The sequence below is a fragment of the Pinus tabuliformis genome, chromosome 4_1 (assembly GCF_031772625.1).
Source record: "Pinus tabuliformis cultivar Carrire ecotype Pingquan chromosome 4_1, CPIR1, whole genome shotgun sequence".
In the NCBI taxonomy this organism is placed as follows: Eukaryota; Viridiplantae; Streptophyta; class Pinopsida; order Pinales; family Pinaceae; genus Pinus; species Pinus tabuliformis.
Window position 1 is genome coordinate 229,186,745 of NC_142303.1, and position 21,654 is coordinate 229,208,398.

At 36.5% G+C, this 21,654-nt stretch overlaps 1 pseudogene; it reads left to right on the forward strand.

Moving 5' to 3' along the window:
- The first annotated feature begins 806 nt into the window (after positions 1 to 806).
- On the forward strand, positions 807 to 10,105 carry LOC149175069 (RING-H2 finger protein ATL2-like; annotated as a pseudogene).
- The last annotated feature ends 11,549 nt before the right edge of the window (positions 10,106 to 21,654 follow it).

The window sequence follows — 21,654 nt, forward strand, 5'->3', positions numbered from 1 at the left end:
AGGGTGCTGAATCCAAATATGCAGTTAAAAACCATTTTAACTGCAACAAATCATGATTTAATCTCGATTTATTCCACCGGATTCCGTCACCGGAATCTCCAAAAAATCGCATTATAGACAACTCCATTTGAAATATTTCTTTTACTTGTAAAAAAAACTAAAATAACGCCTAATATTTAGATAAAATAATATAATTGGCTAACGGATATAAAAAAATAAAATAATGCTTAATATTTAGATAAAATAATATAACTTACTAATACATATAAATATAATAAAGTATTATATAAATCATTTATAATATACTGAATTATAAATAATGTATTTATTTTTTAAAGCAAAAACTTCACTTGGATAATGTTTGAGCCATCGTAAAGAACAAAATAATCATCCTTTAATAGGAAAATCCTGAAAAACCCTAGCTAAAATGTCGGCTAACCCTAGAAACAGACTCAGTTTTCAATGGCAATATATTATAAAATAAGTTACTAATGTTCAAAGAAACAAATTATTTTCTGTTTATTATTATTGAGCGCATCTTATGAATTGAATAACTAATACGGCGTCAAAAGGCCAGCCCGCCTTTAATTTTTTATTCCACTGTTTCTGTGGGATCAGCCAGCCGAAGATGACCATCGACTCGCCTGACGGACGGGTGGCTGGTTATCGTCCGGGCAGGTATCCGCCGCCTCGGAATGTGCGTCCACTTTCACAGTAGTTTGCATGCCAGCGTCTAAGTAGGCTCGAGTATTACAGAATAGAAGCAATTTTTCAGAGCGTTTTCAGTGTCGAGTTCGTATCAGGCCATGGATTCTTGCTATGATTTCAACGGGGTTGATGCAGTTCACCATTCGACGGTGATGGCCATTGGCAGAAAAGCCATGGGTGGCATCCTAGTTCTCTGCGCGATTGTTCTCTACTTTCTTGGGCTGCATATCTACGCGGGCTGGGTTTTGAGCCGCAGGAGCTTTTTCCGACGCCGCCATTTGGCCTTTGTCGGCGACCACAACTCCCCGAGGTTGCACAGAGTCGGCCTGGGCAAGTCGGCGATAGAAGGGATTCCCACGTTTGTCTATCAAACTGAGAATAACAAAGCTCTGGTGGAGTGTGCAGTTTGTCTGTGCGAATTCGAGGAGAAAGAGAAAGGCAGATTGCTCCCGAAATGACTGTGGAAATACCGAGAGAGGGTGAATCAGTGTTTTTTACTAATTTTGTTTTTTTTCACCAAAACAAATATATATGGAACACAGAAATAGATCGCTGGAATAAATGCTTTTATTAACACAAACAGTGCAGTGAAATAGATACAATATATAAATAGTTGCAATGAAATAGATACAATATATAAATAGTTGTAATCAGTTGTCAAGCACCAACTTGGACTTTTGTGAGGCTCTAACCTCCAGAGCACCAACTCTGTTTTGCTAAGGCAATAGTTCTGCACTTACAAGCACCAACTCCCAAGGATTCCAATCCTTTTAGTTCTAAGGCTTCAACCCTGTAGGCTCCAACCCTAACCTGGTATAAACTGTTTTGTTGTTGTTCTCTGCTCCCAAACCTGTTGAGCTTCTGCTTCACTCCTGTTCTCCTGCTTCTCTTGACTCTGCTGCCTCTGCCTGAACTTCGGCTTCCTCTTACACTTATTATTCGCACACCACTTCTTTGTTTTTTCCTGTTTTTGTATTCCTCATGCCTCTCACTGTTCTTTTCCGCTTCCCACTGGCTCTTCAGCTTCAGCTTCCTCTACGTTGGCTTGCCCTTTAGCTTTCCTCTTTCTCATTGCTTGGACTTTTCGGTTTCCTCTGCACTGGCTTACCCTTCGGCTCCCTGGCTTTTCGGTCACTGTTGTGTCCTCTGCCTCTTCGTGCTCACTATTACGTGTTAAAACTGTAACAGATCCCTTGTTTTCCTTTTAATGATAATAGGCATATACAAGACTTTATTGTTTAACGAAGAGACTGTACCAATCAAAACGAACCCACATGCCACATCCCAATCACATTCAGCCTAAAAAACCCCACGCAATGCAATTATTCTTATACCACAAGTGATATTTCGGAAAGGCCTTAAGCGGGATGGCTTCTAATACCACTCGGTAGGCGACACGTAGCAGTGGGAAGGAAGAGGATACCGCTTTTTCAGGTGAGTATTCCTCGAGCTATATGTCCACCCAAAATATATTTAGATCGTTGGATCTACAAGGGGATGATCAACGATGGAGGGTCAGATGCTTAAGTAATGCGGGCCCGCCTTTTTATGGTCGCAAATGTAATATACGAGAACATGTGAAAAAATGACCAAAACGTTAAACGAACGAACTTTAAATTTATTGCACCCTCATTTATACCTGCATCGGGTCTGCAGTGTAATCGCAATCGGCAATCACATCATATCGCGCCATCTCTTTATAACTTGCAATGGTCACTTCCGACATGGCGGACGCGATATAGCATTATAGTGATATAGCTAATTGCTATTGGCAATTGCAATGAGCCATTTAACACTTTATAACTCTCGCTCCTGAAGTGCCGATGTGATATATGTCAGCGATCGCAAATCACAAAGGCTCAAGTATAGACCTTAATGTAGACCACTCACTTATAGTGATGTGATACTATGTGCCGGACCCGATAAGACTCAACATTCCCATGCATAAAATTTCAAGTCCATTTTCCCAAATCCGCTAAGTGTTTAGCGTGATTTCTTTGTGTAAATGGCATTTGGCGATAAATAAGTAAATACACAAGGGTGATGCTATATGAGTTCTACGGACCCAATAGCGTTAAACCTTCCACCTATAATAATTTCCAATACACCTATGATTTCCGCCTCCGATAGTGTATTTGCAATACAACCAAGTCTTCCACCTCCGATAGTGTAAATGCATATATATGTGAGTTTTGGCCTCCGATAGTGTTAATGCATGCATATAACCTTTTGTGGCATAGATTGCTCCCGATAGTGTATTCTTTGGCATTCTTGCTCCGATAGCTCTGTCTTCTTCCTCTGATGGCTCCAATAGCTCTGATTGCTTCCTCAATGGCCCTGTCTACTCTTTGCTCCTCCGATAGCTCTGTTTGCTTCTCTGATGGCTCTATCTGCTCTTGGCTCCTCGAATATTGCCATATTGACATCAATGATAATCTATGTCAATAATCTCCCCCTTTGTTATTGATGGCAATATTCTTCTTCTCTCCCCCTTTGACATCAATGGGAAAGGAATGCATACAGACTCCCCCTGTCGAATTGCTCCCCTTGTCCTGCAACATCTTTATGAATGAGCTTGAGTGATGATAAAGAAATAACCCCCATCTTTTGACGAAGATGTTCAAATTCTTCTCGAGGAAGAGGCTTTGTGAAAATATCAGCTATCTGCTCCTTAGTATTGATATATTCCAAGATGATGTTTTGTTCAGCTACTTGTTCACGAAGGAAATGATACTTGACTGGTATATGTTTGGTCTTTGAGTACATCATTGGATTTTTGCTGAGACTGATAGCCCTTGTGTTATCACAATAGATGGTAATTGGTTGATCTGTACCTACATTGACATCTTTTAGAGCTTCATTCATCCATAGTATTTGAGTACAACAGTCTACTACAACTATATACTCGGCTTCGACTGTGGATAATGATATGAATGTCTATTTTTTTGCTAAGCCAAGATACTAAACAGTCTCATAGGAAGAATGCATTTCCACTAGTACTTTTCCGATGATCTACACTTCCACCCCAATCAACATCGATGTATGTAGTTACAGTCAGTGTTGAGCTCTTAGAGTATCAAAGACCGAAATCCAGAGTTCCTTTCAGATATCTGAGAATTCTTTTTATAGCTAACAAATGGGATTGTTTAGAAGCCTTTTTACAGCTAACAAATCTTCCCACCATTCCTACTGCCTACATTATGTGAGGTCTTGTAATGAGTTTCATTTGTTGGAGGGGAGTCATCATCTTTGCTCAATTTGCAATTTGTGGTCATAGGTGTGCTCATGGGTGCACAGTCTTCCATTCCATATCTTTTAAGCATGTCTTTAAGATATTTGGCTTGAGATATAAACAATTATGCTCTGGTTTGAGATATTTGTAGCCCAAGGAAGTGAGATAACTCTCCTATCATTGACATCTCGAATTCTCTTGACATGTTTTGAGAAAATTCATGGCTCATTTCATCATTATTGCCAGCAAAAATCAGATCATCAACATAAACAAATGTGACTAGTAGCTTACCTTCATCCGTCTTTATGTAGAGATTACTCCCTGCCACTCCCTTCTTGAAGCCTTGTTGTTGTCTATAGTGATCCGATCTTGCATACCAAGCTCTAGGAGCTTTTTTCAACCCATATAATGCCTTTTTCAACTTACAGACTAAGTCTTTTCCTTCCATTAGATCAAACCCTTTTGGTTGCTCCATGTATACTTCTTCCTTGAGTTCTCCATACAAAAATGCTGATTTTACATCTATTTGATAGATTTTGAATCCTTTTGAGCAAGCAAATGCTAAGAACATCCTGATAGCTTCCATATGAGCTACTGGTGCAAATGTCTATTCAAAGTCAATTCCTTCAATTTGTGAATAGCCTTTGCAGACAAGCCCTGCCTTGTTTCTGATAACTTGTCCTTCTTCATTCATTTTATTTTTGAACACCCATTTGGTTCCTATTATGTTTTTATCCTTTGGATGAGGTACCATCTCCCATGTCTCGTTCTTCTCAATTTGTGACATTTCTTCTTCCATGGCTTTTATCCAATGAGGATCCTTACTTGCTTGTGAAAATGTTTCTGGTTCTATCATGGATAAAAGAACAATAACATTTCTCTTTGGTGTAATTATCATCCTTCTTCGGGTTTGCATCCCTTCATCTCTATTTCAAATAATCTGCTCTTCTGGATGATATTTCTGGAGAAACTTCATCCAGAGCTCCTTGATGTATAGAGCTCCTTGATCATGTGTTTGGTTCTGGTTTTCTTTCCATGTTGACAAGGACCACATACTCCTTGATTTGGTTTGAATAGCCTTGGGATGTCTCATACAGCTTTAATCTTGCTGATATTGATTAGATATTCCAAACTTGTATGTCCAAGTCGCTTATGCCACAACCAACTTTCATTTGTCTGACACAGGTAGCATTTATTTTCTTGAATCTTGTTCAGAATGTAAATGTTGTCTGGTGTTCTAAACCTCTTTCGCCGCAAGTTCCCCGGAGGAAGAGTTCCTTATTTCATAGTCTTTGGTGCTAAAGACAACATCATGTCCTTGATCACAGATTTGGCTGACACTCAGAAGGTTGTGTTTGAGCTCGTCTACTAGCAAAGCATCTTGAGCTTTTCCTTTTCCATTGATGAGTGTAACAGTTCCTTTTCCTGCAATTCTGCTAGATCCACTTCCAAAGGACACATTTCCTTCCTTTTTGATCAATGAGACAAACTTCCTTTTGTACCCTGTCATGTGTCTGGAGCACCCACTATCTACAAACCAATGATTTTCATTATTTTGAGCATATAGAGCCAGGCCACATTTATCCATGTTGGGATTCTCACTACTTGCTTTTCTGCTTTTGAATGGGCAGTTTTGTTCATAGTGTCCATTATTGTAGCATAATGAGCAAATTAGATCAAATTTGGTCAAGGGATCAAACGAATTGAAGGTTCTGATTTGTCCCTGCCTTTTGGGGCCATATGGTTTGATTATTTGATCCTTTAGCTTTGTCGTTTCACTCTTGCGAGCCATGCAATGTCTGGTTTGATGACCAAAGTTTTTATAATGGAAACAATGTCCAAGAAAGATAGTTTTGTACCTATTGTAGTAGCTACAGTTTGAGTCAATTTCCTTCCTTGGAATTACTTCCACTTCATTCTTTGGATTTGAGATGGGCCTTTGATGGAATACTAGTTTGTTTTTGCTATAGTATCCATGATTCGAATCCACATTCTTCTTTGGTATTATTCTCTCTTCATTCTTAGGATCTGGGATGTGCCTTTGATGACATACTTTTTCTTCTTTTGGGTTACTGGAAAGTGCATCGGCATATATTTTCACACTATTCTTAGTGCTTGATGATTCTCCTTTAAAACCTATTCTAGACTTGTCATGTTGAGGTTTTTGACTTTTCAGGATAGTCTCAAGTATTTGAGAGCTTTTCCAACCTTTTTTTAACTTGCTCCAATTCCTTCCTCAGAGATACTAGTTCGGCTTCACGTTCTTCGCAAGTCTCTTCTTTTTGTTTTAGCTTTGTTTCCAAGAGATATTCTCTTCTTCTTGTTTCCTTGTTTTCTACCTTGAAAGAAATGATTTTATTCTGTAATTTCTCATTTTCTTCAATGGCACTTATTAACAGTTCATCTACATTCCTTCTAGCCCCGAGTCATCTTCATTTGAGAATGCCATGAATAATGTTTCTTGGCTTTCATCATGGTCACTTTCCTCATCTGATTTCCTTTTGATGACTACAAATTCATCATCATCAAACTCATCTTGCTTACAGAAGAAGTTCTTCTTATTGGTCCCCTTCTTTTTGTATACCCTTCTTTTAGAATTTCCTTCATCATCACTATCATATTTATGAGGACATTTTGCAGCATAATGACATATTTTTCCACATTTAAAATAGATAAGAGGGTACTTACCTTTTATCCTAGATCCTTTCTTCATCTTTCGTACAAATTGAGCCAATTTGGATTCCACATCGGAGTCATCACTATCGTCATTCCTTTCTTTCCACTTCTTTGATTTTGAGGCCTTGAATGCTGCATCTTTAGAGCTTGGGCCACCTTTTCTCATCTCATAGGCAGTGAGGATTCCATGGAGTTCATCCATTTTGAGAGTATCTAGATCCTTTGTTTCTTCTATGGTGCTTATTTTGGAGCCAAATATGTCTGGAAGAGATCTTAAGACCTTTTGAACAACGGTATTTTCTTCAATCTTTTCGTCCAATCCTTTAAGAGAATTGACCACTTCAGCTACCTAGAGGAAGTATGATGCAATATCTTCTTCATCTTCCATCTTCAGACTTTCAAATTTCCTTCTGTGAGTTTGAAGCTTTGCCTTCTTGACTTTTGAGTCTCCATCATATAAGCCAACTAGCTTATCCTACATTTCTAGCTTTGAGTTCAAGGCTTTTTCATTTGCAATGTAGGCTTTCCTCTCATCTTGATCTGTTGGAAGAGTGGCAGGAATTTGGTACTCATTTAGAACAAAATGCCAGACTTCAGGTACAAGGGACATTAAGTAGTAGGTCATTCTCTTTCTCCAGAATCCAAAGTTGGTGCCATCGAACAAAGGAAGTTTTCCTGACACTACGTGATTTCTCATCATGACTACGAATCCTTCTTCAATCTGTTAGGTTAATATGAAGAAGCCCAGTCTGATACCAATTATTGGAAATACGGGGGGGGGTGAATCAATATTTCTTACTAATTTTTCTTTTTAACACCAAAACAAGTATATATGGAACACAAAAATAGATAGTTGGAATAAATTCTTTTATTAACATAAACAGTGCAATGAAATAGATACAATATATAAATAGTTGCAATCAGTTGCCAAGAACCAACTTGGACTTTTGTGAGGCTCCAACCTCCAGAGCACCAACTTTGTTTCGCTAAGGCAATAGTTCTGCACTTAGGAGCACCAACTCCCAAGGATTCCAATCCTTCTAGTTCTGAGGCTCCAACCACGTCAGCTCCAACCCTAACCTGGTATAAACTGTTTTGTTGTTGTTCACTGCTCCCAAACCTGCTGAGCTTCCGCTTCACTCCTATTCTCCCGCTTCTCCTAACTCTGCTGCCTCTTCCTAAACTTCGACTTCCTCTTACACTGATTATTCACACACCACCTCCTTGTTTTTTCCTATTTTTGTATTCCTAATGCCTCTAACTGTTCGTTTTCGCTTTCCACTGGCTCTTCAGCTTTAGCTTCCTCTACATTGGCTTGTCCTTTGGCTTTCCTCTTCCTCATTACTTGGACTTTTTGGTTTCCTCTGCACTGGCTTACCCTTTGGCTTCCTGGCTTTTCAGTCACTGTGGCTTCCTCTACCTCTTCTTGCTCACTGGTGCGTGTTAAAACTGTAACAGAGCCACTTTTTTCCTTTTAATGATAATAGGCATATACAGGACTTTATTGTTTAACGGAGAGATTGTACCAATTAGGACGGACCCACATGCTACGTCCCAATCGCAATCGCAATCGACTTTCGTTCATGCCTCCTGAACTATCGGAACTGTTATCATAAGCCTTTTTGGCCTATAAAACCTGCGCATTGCAATTATTCTTATACCAAAAGTGGTATTTCGGAAGGGCCTTAAGCAGGAACTGGTATTAAGCGGATGGCTTTCGATTCCACTAGGCAAGCTACACATAGCAGCGAGAAGGAAGAGGATACTTCTTTTTCGGGCGGGTATTCCTTGAGTTATATGTCCACTCGAAATATATGTAGACCGTTGGATCTACAAGGGGATGATCAACAGTGGAGGGTCGGATGCTCAGGTAATGCGGGCCTACCTTTTTATGGTCGGAAATGTAATATACGGGAACATATGAAAAGAACGACCAAAATGCTAAACTGGCGGACTTCAAATTTATTGCACCCTCATTTGTACCTGCATCGGGTCCGCAGTGTAATCACAATCGGTAGTCGTAGCATATCGCGTCATCCCTTTATAACTTGCAATGGTCACTTTCGACATGGCAGATACGATATAGCATTAAGTCAATTGTAATGTTGCATTGGGTCCGCAACATTCATTGCAATCGGTGCTTGCCTTTGGCGGAGGTCTAATGCGATATCGCTAATCGCTATCGATGATTGCAATGGGCCACTTAACACTTTATAACTCCTGCTCCTAAAGTGCTGATGTGATATATGTCGGCAATCGCAAATCGCAAAGGTTCAGGTCTAGACCTTAATGTAGACCACTCACTTATAGCGATGTGATACTATGTGCCGGACTCGATAAGACTCAACACTCCTGTGCATAAAAATTCAAGTCCGCTTTCTCGAATCCGCTAAGTGTTTAGCGTGATTTCTTTGTGTAAATAGCATTTGGCGATAAACAAGTAAATACACAGGGGTGATGCTATATGGGTTCTATGGACTCGATAACATTAAACCTTCCGCCTATACTAATTTCCAATACACCTATGATTTCTGCCTCCGATAGTGTATTTGCAATACAACCAAGTCTTCCACCTCCGATAGTGTAAATGCATATATATGTGAGTTTTTTCCTCCGATAGTGTTAATGCATGCATATAACCCTTTTGTGGCATATATTGCTCCCAATAGTGCATTCTTTGGCATTCTTGCTCTGATAGCTCTATCTGCTTACTCCAATGGCTCTGATAGCTTTTATTGCTTCCTCAATGGCTTTGTTTTCTCTTTGCTCCTCCGATAGCTCTGTTTGCTCCTCTGATGGCTCTATCTACTCCTCTTAGCTCCTCAAATATTGCCATATTGACATTAATGAAAATCTATGTCAACAATGCCACCACAGCTTTCACACCGACTACATTGACATGTGGCTCCACTCGCATTCAACTTGCCCTTTGTGTCCAGCCAGCACTCAGCCCGATACGCCCTCCGGTTCGTCATGGTTATAGTAGGTGGCAAGGAGACTACGTCAGGGAGTGGCTCTGAAACGGAGCAGAAGGCTCCCCTACCCACCATTTCAGAGGGCATCGCATCGTCCTCCATGGAACTCGATTTTGACATCCATCTCTGTCATTCAGGCAGGCACGATGAGGCTCTCCCATCTCCGACTCATCCCACCAAAATGCTTCCCAGGGCAACACAAAAGAGGGTTCCGTCCGTGTCGAACTCTCCCTTCTTCAACAAAGGGACCGCATCCACTTCTCGTGCAACCCTGGACAAGTTCATCATTGACATACCGCGTAGAGTCGAAGGTTTTTCTTCTCCCAGGCTTTATTCCAGCGATAATCACTAGGTGTTTTAACCAAGTGGGCAATCACTCATGTCCCCTTGCATCCGTCTCCATTCATTGAAGAGACTCTTAAGCAAAGGCAAAAGGGTCGTTCCATAGAGTCCACAAGATGGTAGAAATATTCACATTGAGCAAGAGGATTCATCTCAAAGCTTACATACCTAAAACCTAGGGTTTAATGGTTTCTATTTCAATATCGGTTAGCTTCGGCGGGTTTGTATAAATGTATTATTCATAAAGCTGTTGCAGAACTTTGTTCAGCCCATGACGAATTTGACAGTTGATATGGATGGTGGAATCTAGTTGTTGTGTGCTTCATAGAACGAGGGTTTTTCCTTATCTGTAAGTCTAGTTGTTTCCCATGGTGATTCAGTGTTGGCCAAATAACTTGCTATTCCTTAACCTAACTTCGTTTACCTCTTGTTTCTGTTGAATCACTGATTGGATTCTAATTGGATTCTTTGGGGCCAGGAACGAGGCTCAAAAAATGAAAAACATCTTTACGATGGTATGAAATGGTTTGTGAGTATGATTTTTTGGATTTTACTTTCACAAAAAAATTTGAGGTGAAATCTTGATTCATATTATTTACACTAATTTATTGATTGTATATGGATTCTACATATTGAAAAAACTTTAGAGTATTTTGAGTGTGTAGGGGTTACCCATCAAACTTGTAATTTCAATAAATTCTTACAAAATTTTAGAAAAATTAAACCTAAAAAACTCACCAAAAAACATTCAAAAAAATCACACTAAAAACAAAGTAATAATCCCTAACAACACTTACACTCTTCCCAAAATCGTCATGCACATTAATATTGGTCTAAATTTCATTAACATTGGTCCAGAGATCGTCATGCACATTAACATTGGTCTAGAGTTTTTTGTAGTAGCAGTGAGTCCAGTGGACATGCCAAATGATCGACTTAGTTACGGATGGAACCCAAAGTTAAAGGCATCCTCTTAACCCTCGAAGTTGGATAAAATTGTACTTATTTGCACTTCTTTTAAAAGGCTTTTTTTTTTTTCACCTTTGATGCTGCCATTGGTCTCATGTGACAGACCGGAAATGTACAAAGCATGGTTGAGGACAATGCATTTCATTGTTTTCATAAGTCAATAGGTGTTTGGTAAATCGATGTTGACCCAAGGTTATTTAAATTACTTTGTAAGTTATGAAGGCAGTTAAATTTTTTGGATGGTTATTGAAATTAATCAAGTGTGTGTTGGTTTCGAAATAAATTTATAGAATTTTAATTTAATTATAAAAAATATTAAGTAGATATTAGAGATTTAATTTCTATTAAATATTTTAAAAGTCTTTTTAAATAGTATATACGAATTAAAAAATTGATTTTTAAAGTAATTATATTTTTTTTATTATTATAATAAATTGATTAATTAATGAAATATCATATAAATTATTATAGTGAGTTATGATTTTGTGGGTATGTGGTATTGATAACATATGGTAGTATAATAAAACTTATTTACATATTAAGAATCTCCATGGTAGGAATAAATTTCCATGGTTAAAAATTGTTCAATGTTTTCTCAAATATATGTTTAACTTATATAATTATTTTAAAATTAATTATAATAATAAATGAAAATAAAATTATAATGTAGTTAATTTTTATGAGTTTTTTTAATTTTAGCAATGTAAGATTTATCATAAAATAAGTATTTTGTTGTTTATTATGGATTGATACTTATTGGCATTTACATACATTTCCACTCTTGAAAAATATCTTAATGTATATACACATTTAACATCCTCAACCAATTAAATTTATGATAATTTTATATCATAATATGTTATACTTAAATCTTGTGATTAATCTCTTGTAACACACTAAAAAATTTTGTCCCTTTAACTCTTGAGTATTTTGGATTAAAATGTTTTTCAAATCTATTTGTAACTTCAGAAGAAAAAAAATGAGTAATCTCAAAAAAAAAATTGAGAAATGTAAAATTAGAGAGGAAGAAAACAGAGAAAACAAATTACAAAAACCAAAGCAAATACATAATTAATAAGATATCATAACTACCTAACCCAACATGATTTTTTAAATTAGTAACTTAGTTCATTTATTTGCAAGAGTGTCTATGTATAGTAGCTATTAGAAATTATACTTAACAACTTGATAATGACCATTTTTATGGTTTTCAAACCTAAGTGAAATGAACAAGTTTGTCTTTATTAAATCATTGGTATGGTTTTCAAATATAAGTGACGTGGGCGAATTTGTCTTTATTGGAAAAAAAAATATGTGCAATAAAACGGTTTTTATTTATTTATTTTTTAAAGTATGGTTTTTAATTCAATTAATTAGATAAGAATATAAAATATATTTAATATAAATTAAGTAATATTTCATGTATAATATTACATAAAAGTAATAAGATTGTAATAAGATTATACTATTTGAGTGAGCTTAATGGTTCAAAGCATGTGTTTCCTCTTAAGAGGTCATAGGTTTAAAACTAGAGGGGGGTAAAGTTTGTATGTCTTCGTAGACTTACTAGTCAAGTCGCTACCCCAAGGTGGGTCCCTTGTCCCACAAAACAAGAGGGTCTCATACACAAATTTGGTGTGTGGCTTGGCTGTGACCTTAAAAATAGATATTATTATTATTATTATTTATAAAGTTTTTAATATATAGAAATTATTTTTATAGATTTTTAATTTGAGATTTATTCAAATTTGAATTACAAAAAACTATACATATTTTTTACACAGTTTTTTAATATTGAATTCTTTTTTTAAGTTTGGTGAGATTATATCTTCAACATATCCAATATTAAATTATAATCCAATAACTATAAAACATATCACCAATCAAATTATTAAATTATAATCCAATAGCTATAAAACATATCACCAATCCAATTATATTTGAGTAATTATTATTGAAAAATATTAAAAATATCTCCATGCTTATTCAATTCAATCCCATAAAAATAATGTAAAACCTATCCTGTCAACTCTAACCTAACGCAAACTTTGCAATAATAAATAAACATTAAATTTAAAAATTTCCAAATCACTAAAAATATTGCCGCAATTCAACCAAGTTAATTATCCATTAACAGAATTTAATTTGCGCGTCACATTGCAATTCCATCCCTGCTCCATCATCAAAAACATAATTCTCATTTGGTCAGTGACCTGGAACGAAGATCCATGGAAGATCCCACAGGCCTTGATCACAAGGACCGGACATAAGAGGTCGAAAAAGCTTGAACAGTGGACCACATACGAGACAGATGGACAATGACACGTGCACTAGTCATCGATCATGGTCACAGGGATGTTGCAAAATGCCAAAAAGTTAAAAGCTAATATATTATGGAAGTATTAAATATTAAATATTAAATATACAGGTAAAAATAAACAGGAAAATATTAAAATATTATGGAAATCTGGTGGAACATGATCGTTAAGAGTAAAATGAAGACTGTTCTAGGCACTTGCCTAGGAGTTTGAGTTTGCGTTTATTGCGAGGCTGTTAAGATTACGTGGGATAAAATTGTGGATTTTATCGACAATTTAATCTAAACAATTTCAAAATGAGTTTAAATGGTCATCTTTAAGTAGATTACAGATTCTTCTATTATTCGAGAATCTGATGGACATGGACATGGTCAATTTTTTGACTGCACCTATGTCCATCAGATTCTTGAATATTCAGGAAATCTACATTGGACTTACAATGGAGTTAAGCTCACTGAGTTCAAACTCACACCTGAAACATGAAGATACGACGAAATAGCGCCTTTTCTTTTCTAACGATTTCTACGCACAACGGTCATTTTTATTGGAATAGTTTAGAAATTAAACTGTCATGTCTTCATTCTATCTTGAAAATATTTTATCTACATAGCTCAAATAAACACGTAAATTTCGATATTTTTTATACGTTTGTTTTCGCCACAAAGTCATAAAGTAAAAAAGCTAACGACCGTCGTGATCCACGACGATGAAAGTTTCAAAGTTTCAGTAAGTTCAGTCAAAACGACACAAGAAACATGAAAACCCCGTGCTATTCGTCAAAATAAAGAAAGATTGAACGACACAGTCACGTTGTCATTTTTTTTTTGAAGAATCTAATTCCAATCAGTGTCAGAATTCGGTATTTAAATATCCTAGTTTAATTTGAGTTAATCCAATTTAATTTAATTTCACTAGTTTAGTTAAGTTAACGTGTTTAGTTGAGTTAATGTTTTTAATGTAATTTTATTTAACTAATTATTTAAATATTTTAGTTTAATTTGAATTAATATAAATTAAGTTAATATTTTTAAGGTAATCCTATTTAACTAATTATTTATACCAAGGAAGAAAATCCCTGCTCCACATTCCCTAACTATTTTAAAATCAATCATTATGAAATCATATTTAAAGAAAGTTATAACTCCCTAAACTCATCAACATTGAAAATTAAATCCAATAAGAAATATTATTCCTTAATGTTAGATATATTATTAGGAAATTTACGAAGGGGCAGAGAGCTATGATTTTCGCAAAGCTACTTTCCCGCAGCTAGCTTCGCCCACCCTAGCTTTGCACACTGCAGAGATAATTTCCCGTAGCTACCTTGGTGCACGGAGAAGTTATTTCACAAACTTGGATTTCGTGGACCTGGATTTCGCGAAGCTATTACACAGACTCAAAGATAAACAAGATAAAGTTGGAGCAATACAATAAAAACTTAGTATTGAATTCTAAAACATGAAAATACATTCACATGAGGTTCACGGAGCTATTGCTCAGACTCAAAGATAAACAAGATAAAGTTGGAGCAACACAGTAAAAGCTTAGTATTGAATTCTAAAAAATGCAAATACATTCACATGAGGCTACAATTCATTCACCAAATAAAAACAAAAAATTTCACGCAAAATAACACAGTAAAATATAGAGTGACTGTTGTTTTCACGTGCCCACCAAAATTTTCTCCACCATTTTCTCCTCAGAGACTTGCGCTCTTTTTCTCTCCAACTCTCTTACTCTCTAACCTATCAAAATGAATTTTTACATTCATATTTAACTCAACATACAATTTTAGAGCTAAATTAATATGATATTGTTATTGAGTGTGAACAGAATCGCGCAGGTGTTTCCTGGGCAATGGTTGCTGAATAAATTCTTGCCCATATCTATTTACTAAAGTAGATTAACTGCATTAAATTCCTTTCTGCATTTCAGAATGGTTCACGTCTGGCTTCGGTCCTTCTATCTTCAAACAGAGACGCAACCTGCAAAAATACGTCTGACAAGTATGGCTACTGTTAGGCTTTTTATTGTGGTGGTTGGGATTATTATTTCCAACACTCCCCCTTAATCAAAATTGTTGTCATTCACAATTCCCAAACAGTTTCTGAGATAAACAAAACATTCACATGCCAATGACTTTGTGAAGATGTCAGCAAATTGTTCTTGTGACCTGCAGTGCTACAACACAATTTCATCATTGTTAATCAACTCTCTAATAAAATGATATTTAGCATCAATATGCTTGGTCCTCTTGTGGAAGACAGAATTCTTTGACAATGCAATTGCTGAGGTGTTGTCGCAGAAAATAGTTGTCACTCCCTCTTGGTCATGACGAAGATCCCTCAACATCCTTCTCATCCAAATTGCCTGACACGTTGTTGTTATTGTTGCGACATATTCAGCTTCTGATGTTGACAGTGACATTATTGGCTGCTTCTTGGAGGCCCATGAAATGGCTCCAGAACCTAAATGAAAAACATATCCTGACATGCTCTTTCTGTCATCGACACTGCCTGCCTAATCACTGTCAATGTAACCAACCAGCTTGAAATCACTTGTTGCTGTGTACAAAACGCCATACTGTTTTGTCCCATTGACATACCTCAGAATCATTTTCGTTGCTTGTCAATGTGTCTCCTTGGGTGTCTCCATGAACCTTGACACCAAACTTACTACATACATTATATCCAGCCTAGTGGCAGTCAAATACATCAAGCTGTCTATCATGCTTTTGTATAATGTCGGATTGACATTGTTGCTGCAATCTTCTTTGCTCAACTTCAACCCTATGACAATTGGAGTTGGTACAAACTTGTTATTCTGCATTTCAAACCTCTCCAAAATGTCTGCCACATACTTCGCTTGAGAGATAAAAATGCCATTTTCTGTTTTGTTTCACCTCTATGCCTAAAAAGTATCTTAACAACCCTAAGTCAGTGATTTCAAATTCACTCTTCATGATTTGTTTGAAATCAGCGATGAGGAAATCATCATTGCCTATAAAAATCAAATCATCTACATATAAGACGACAATGAGAATCTTACCTTTGCTATCTTTGATGTAGAGAGTAGGCTCACCGTCACATTTGTCGAAACCATTGTCCAACAAGTAGGCATTTATCCTGTTGTACCATGTGCACGGTGCTTGCTTCAATCCATAAAGAGCTTTCCTCAACCAATACACTTTGTCTTCTTGGCCTTCAACCTCATAACTAGGCGATTGCGTGACATACACTTCTTCTTTCAGCACTCCATTCAAGAACGTTGATTTTACGCCCATCTAATACACTATCCATTTATGCTGCGCGACAATCGCCACAACTGCGCGCACTGTCTCCATCCGTGCGACTCGCACGAACGTCTCCACATAGTCTCTTCCATGCTGTTGCTTGTATCCTTTGACAACTAGTCTTGCTTTGTGCCTTTCAATATTTCCCTCAATGTTTCTTTTGGTCTTATAGACCCACTTCACTCCAATAACATGTTTTCATTTCGGAAGGCTCACTAACTCCCATGTGTCATTCCTTTCTATTACTTCTATTTCTTCCTCCATTGCCGCAACCCATTTTTCTTCTTTGATTGCATCTTCAAAGTGGATTGGGTCATCTACATGACAAAATAATGCAAATAAGGAATTCAGACCAGTGCTACTATCAACTTCATCTTGTTCATAAATTTCATTTAAATTTCTGAATTTTGGCCTTCTTATGCTTGCTGAAGATGCGCTTGACATGTCACTTGGTGTCATGCTTCGTGGTGTTCTTAGAGAAGCATTTGTTTGGTTGCGCGAAACTTTCCTATTATTTGTTGATGGCGTTGTTCGCTGCCTACTTTGCTGCGCTTGAATAGGAGTAGAGGGAGTCACTATTGAGGAATTACTTGCTGCTGTTAATTCCTCTTTGTCCTCATGTGGTATGCATGCTTTGACATTGACTATCTTTTCTAAACTTCCATCCCATGCTTCCTCTTCAATGAATTTCACATCTCTGCTGATTATGACCTTATTGGTTAATGGATTGTAGAGTTTGTATGCCTTGGATTCATCACTGTATCCAACAAATATACATTTCTCCCCTTGTTGTCCAACTTCTTCCTCAACTCATCCAGGACATGTGCATAAGCCACACATCCAAAAACTCTCATGTGAGTGACACTATGCTTTCTTCCACTCCATGCCTCTTTAGGAACTATGTTCTGGACATTTTTGGTTGGACATCTATTCAATATATACACTGCACAAGCGACAACTTCAGCCCAATAATCATTTGGAAAATGCTTTGCCTTCAACATACTCCTTGCTATTTCCATAATGGTCTTATTCTTTCTTTCTACCACATCATTTTGCTGCAATGTATATCTTGTTGTAAATTGCTTGTGAATTCCATGCTCCCTGCAAAATCTAAGAAAATCATTTGAGATATATTTTCCACCTCTGTCAGTCTTGAGGACTTTTATGTAGTATCGACTTTTCTTTTCAACAAGAGCCTTGTATTGGTGAAAGCGCTCAAACACTTCACTTTTCTGTTTTAGGAGAAAGACCCATGTCTTCCTTGTGTAGTCATCTATGAAGGTAAATACATAGTGACTGCCACCAATTGATGGTGTCTGCATTGGTCCGCATAAGTTTGAGTGGACAATCTCCAAAGGTGCCTTTGCCCATACTGAGTTTCCTGCTAGAATGTCTCTCTATGTTGCTTGCCCAAGATACATCCTTCACATATGTTGTCCGGTTTCTCTATGAGTGGTAAACCCTTCACCGTGCCTTTCCTATGCAACAAATTCAAACCTCCAAAGTTGAGATGTCCAAATCTCAAATACCATAACCAGTTTTCATCATTTACGTCTACTTGAAAGTTTACGTGTATGACAGTTGCCTCTTTTCTTCCCTCTTCTTGTGAGTTCATTGAGAGCTGTGATTGTGCACCTTCTTTCTGCAAATCTGGTATTATTTTTAAGGGAAACATTTTATTGTTTGTCATCCGAACCTTTGCAATCAGCTGTCTGCTTAGAGGCCTATCCAAAATTGTGCACACATCATTTTTGAAGAAGACATTGTAGCCTTTTTGCATTAGTTGCCCAACACTCATGAGATTATGTTTCAGACCGGGGACAAAGTAAACATCTAAGATGTATTTCTTCTGCCCCTTCTTTGTTAGGATATCAACTCTTCATTTTCCCATGACAAAGACTTCGCTATCAGTCCCTAATGTCACTTCAAATTTCACATTTTCATAGATCAGAAAACATGTGGTTGCTACACTCTGAATCTATATACCATATATCACTTTCTTTTTCTTGTGCTACATTACAAGCTAAAAACATGCTATCATGGTTCTGATTTTCTCTTGTGAAATTTACACCTGGTTTGTTACTAATGTCACATTGCTTCTTTCTACATTCATTTTCATAATGACCATACTTCTTACAGAAATGACATTGAACTTGAAATTTATCATACCTTTGACCTTGTGCTTGATTTTGGCTTGGGCCTTGACTTGAATTTTAATTACTGCCTCTTCCATTTAAGCTTAAGGGTTGCTTCTTCCACCTCTTTATGTGGGCTTCTTCCTCTTTCTCTAGCATATGATCTTCCTCTGCCTCGACCTTGACCAAATGATACTTGTGTCTTGAAGGCATGCTCCAATGAGGAGCTTGCTGCTCTATTTAGTTTATGTTCATGAGAAATCAATGGTGCATTAAGCTCATCCACTGAGAACTATGAGAGATCCTTCGTTTCTTCTATGGCCACAACAATGGCCTCAAACCTTGCTGGAAAACTTCTCAAAACTTTCTCAACTATTCTTCTTTCCTCAAGTATCTCACCATGAAACCTCATTTGAGTAACCAACCCACTTACATGTGTAAAAAATGAGTCTATATTCTCAGACTCTTTCATACAAAGTGTTTCAAAATCTCTCCTCAACATTTGCAGCTTTGTTGTCTTGACTTTTGCCATGCCTTAGTAGGCTGTCTAGAGGGTGTTCCATGCTTGTTTGGACTTCGTTGTTGCTACAACCCTTGGGAAAATGCTTTCATGAACTGCTTGGAAAATATTAAATAGGGCTTTTGAATCATTCTTTCTGTTGCCTCTTAACAAATCTCTTTCTTGTTGAGATAAGGCATTGTATGTTGTTGCATCTGCTGGTTCTTGAAAACCATTCTCTACCAAATCCCAAATGTCTTGAGAAGAAAATAGGGCCTTCATTGTAATAGCCTAATAATCATAATTTTTTCCATTAAACTGAGGTAGCTAAGAATTAGTCAAGCTTGTGCTTGATGTTTCCATCCACCAAACCCCAAATGTCTTGAGAAGAAAACAGGGCCTTCATTGTATTAGCCCAATAATCATAATTTTTTCCATTAAACTGAGGTAGCTGAGGATTAGTCAAGCTTGTACTTGATGTTGCCATTTCTGAGCATAAAAAAAACTTTCTACGTGCTGGTAAATATGCTAAAAACAATGTGCCCTCAAAACAATTCTTACTGCTAGTAAAAACACTTGTTTTTACAATAACAATATTTAACCGGCTTTGATATCATGTTAGAAATATTTAAGAAATTTAATTTTCAGGGAGGGGCAGAGAGTTATGATTCTCGCGAAGCTGCTATGGCGCAGTTAGCTTCGTGCACTGAGGAGCTATTTCGTGTAGCGCACAACAGAGCTATTTCATAGACTTGGATTTCGCGGACCTGGATTTCGTGGAGCTATTACACATACTCAAAGATAAACAAGATAAGGTTGGAGCAACACAATAAAAACTTAGTATTGAATTCTAAAACATTAAAATACATTCACATGAGGCCGCGGGTCATTTACCAAGTAAAAACAAAAAATTTCAGGAGAAATAACACATAGTAAAACACTGTTGTTTTCACACGCACACCAAAATTTGCTCCACCATTTTCTCCTCAAAGACTTGGGCTCTCTTCCTCTCCAAATCTCTTACTCTCTAACCTATCAAAATGAATTATGACATTCATATTTAACTCAACATACAATTTTAGAGTGAAATTAATATGATGTTGTTGTTGAGTGTGATCAGAATCGCGCATGTGTTTCTGGAGTGTGGGCAATAATCGGTGAATAAATGCTTGCCTATATCTATTTACCAAAGTACATTAACTGCTTTAAATTTCTTGTTGTGTTTCAAAATGGTTCACGTCTTGCTTCAGTCCTTCCATATTGAAACAGAAATGCAACCTGCAAAAATACGTCTAACAAATATGTCTATTGGGTGTTTATTGCGTTGATTGGGATTATTATTTCCAACACTCACTGCAACCCACAACTAAATTTGCGAGAAAAAAACCACAGTGAATCTTCCATAACTCATTCCAAACAATTTTTTATTTTTTTTTTCCTTCCCAATAACACAGAGAAAACACGACAGTTAATAAAAGTAATGTAAAAGATAAACGTTTCATAGGTGATTTTTTTTAATGTAAAGTAAAACACCCCGGAGTTTTTGAAGAAATAGAAATGCTCCCTTCATTCTCTTTCTCAAGTTGCATATTTGTCCATTGTATTTTGCGTAGCCTTGTGGGTTTTATTAGGTTAGTGTTCCAATACCAACGCTAGGCGGATTACAGCATCGAAAAATTAAAATATTGAGTTGGTATTAGTCAAGAGATGCGAAATTTTGTGTATAAATTTAAAAATAATTAAAGAAAGTTTAATAGAAAAATCGCTATTACAGGTGGTAAAAAATAAAGATGATTATAAAGGATACTACTTTTTGCCATTTTAAATTCAAAGGAAACGTTTTAAAGGTTTAAAACTAAGACACGGGGTAAGATTGAAACTCCTTAATTGTTTATGTTATTTCATATTGTGTAATGAATATTTTTATTATTAATAATAATAATAAATCAAATCATATTATTTAATAAGATAGATGCGTTAGGTACAAGATGCCATTCATCCATTCGTCCCGCGGAAGATGCCCGCTTGAGAGTCGAGTGAGCATCCCTTAGAATGATTATTTAGATTGGTTCGATGGCTTGGCTCGACTTTTAAATTGCTTCGCGGGTTGGATTGGCTATTTAGATTGGTTCGATGGCTGGGCTCGACTTTTAGATTGCTTGACAGGTTAGAGGGCTTGTAGGTAAAGTCTGTTTTATATATGTATATATTTTTCATTTCAATGGTGTATTTATCTTATATATATTTTCAATTTTAGTGAAAAGATAGTTAATCTAATATATATATATATATGACAAATAAGCATACTATTAAGTAGACTCACTCATTTATAGAAGTTAAATGGTTAAGTTGATGAACTTTTAAATGGTTGGTTTAGATAAATTATCTTGTTGTAGAATCATATTCGATCAATCCTATGGAAATCCAAAATAAGAATATGAGAGTAATATGAATAACTGTGGATATTAGATCAATTAATCCAATCTATGTCCATAATCCTTTCCCTAT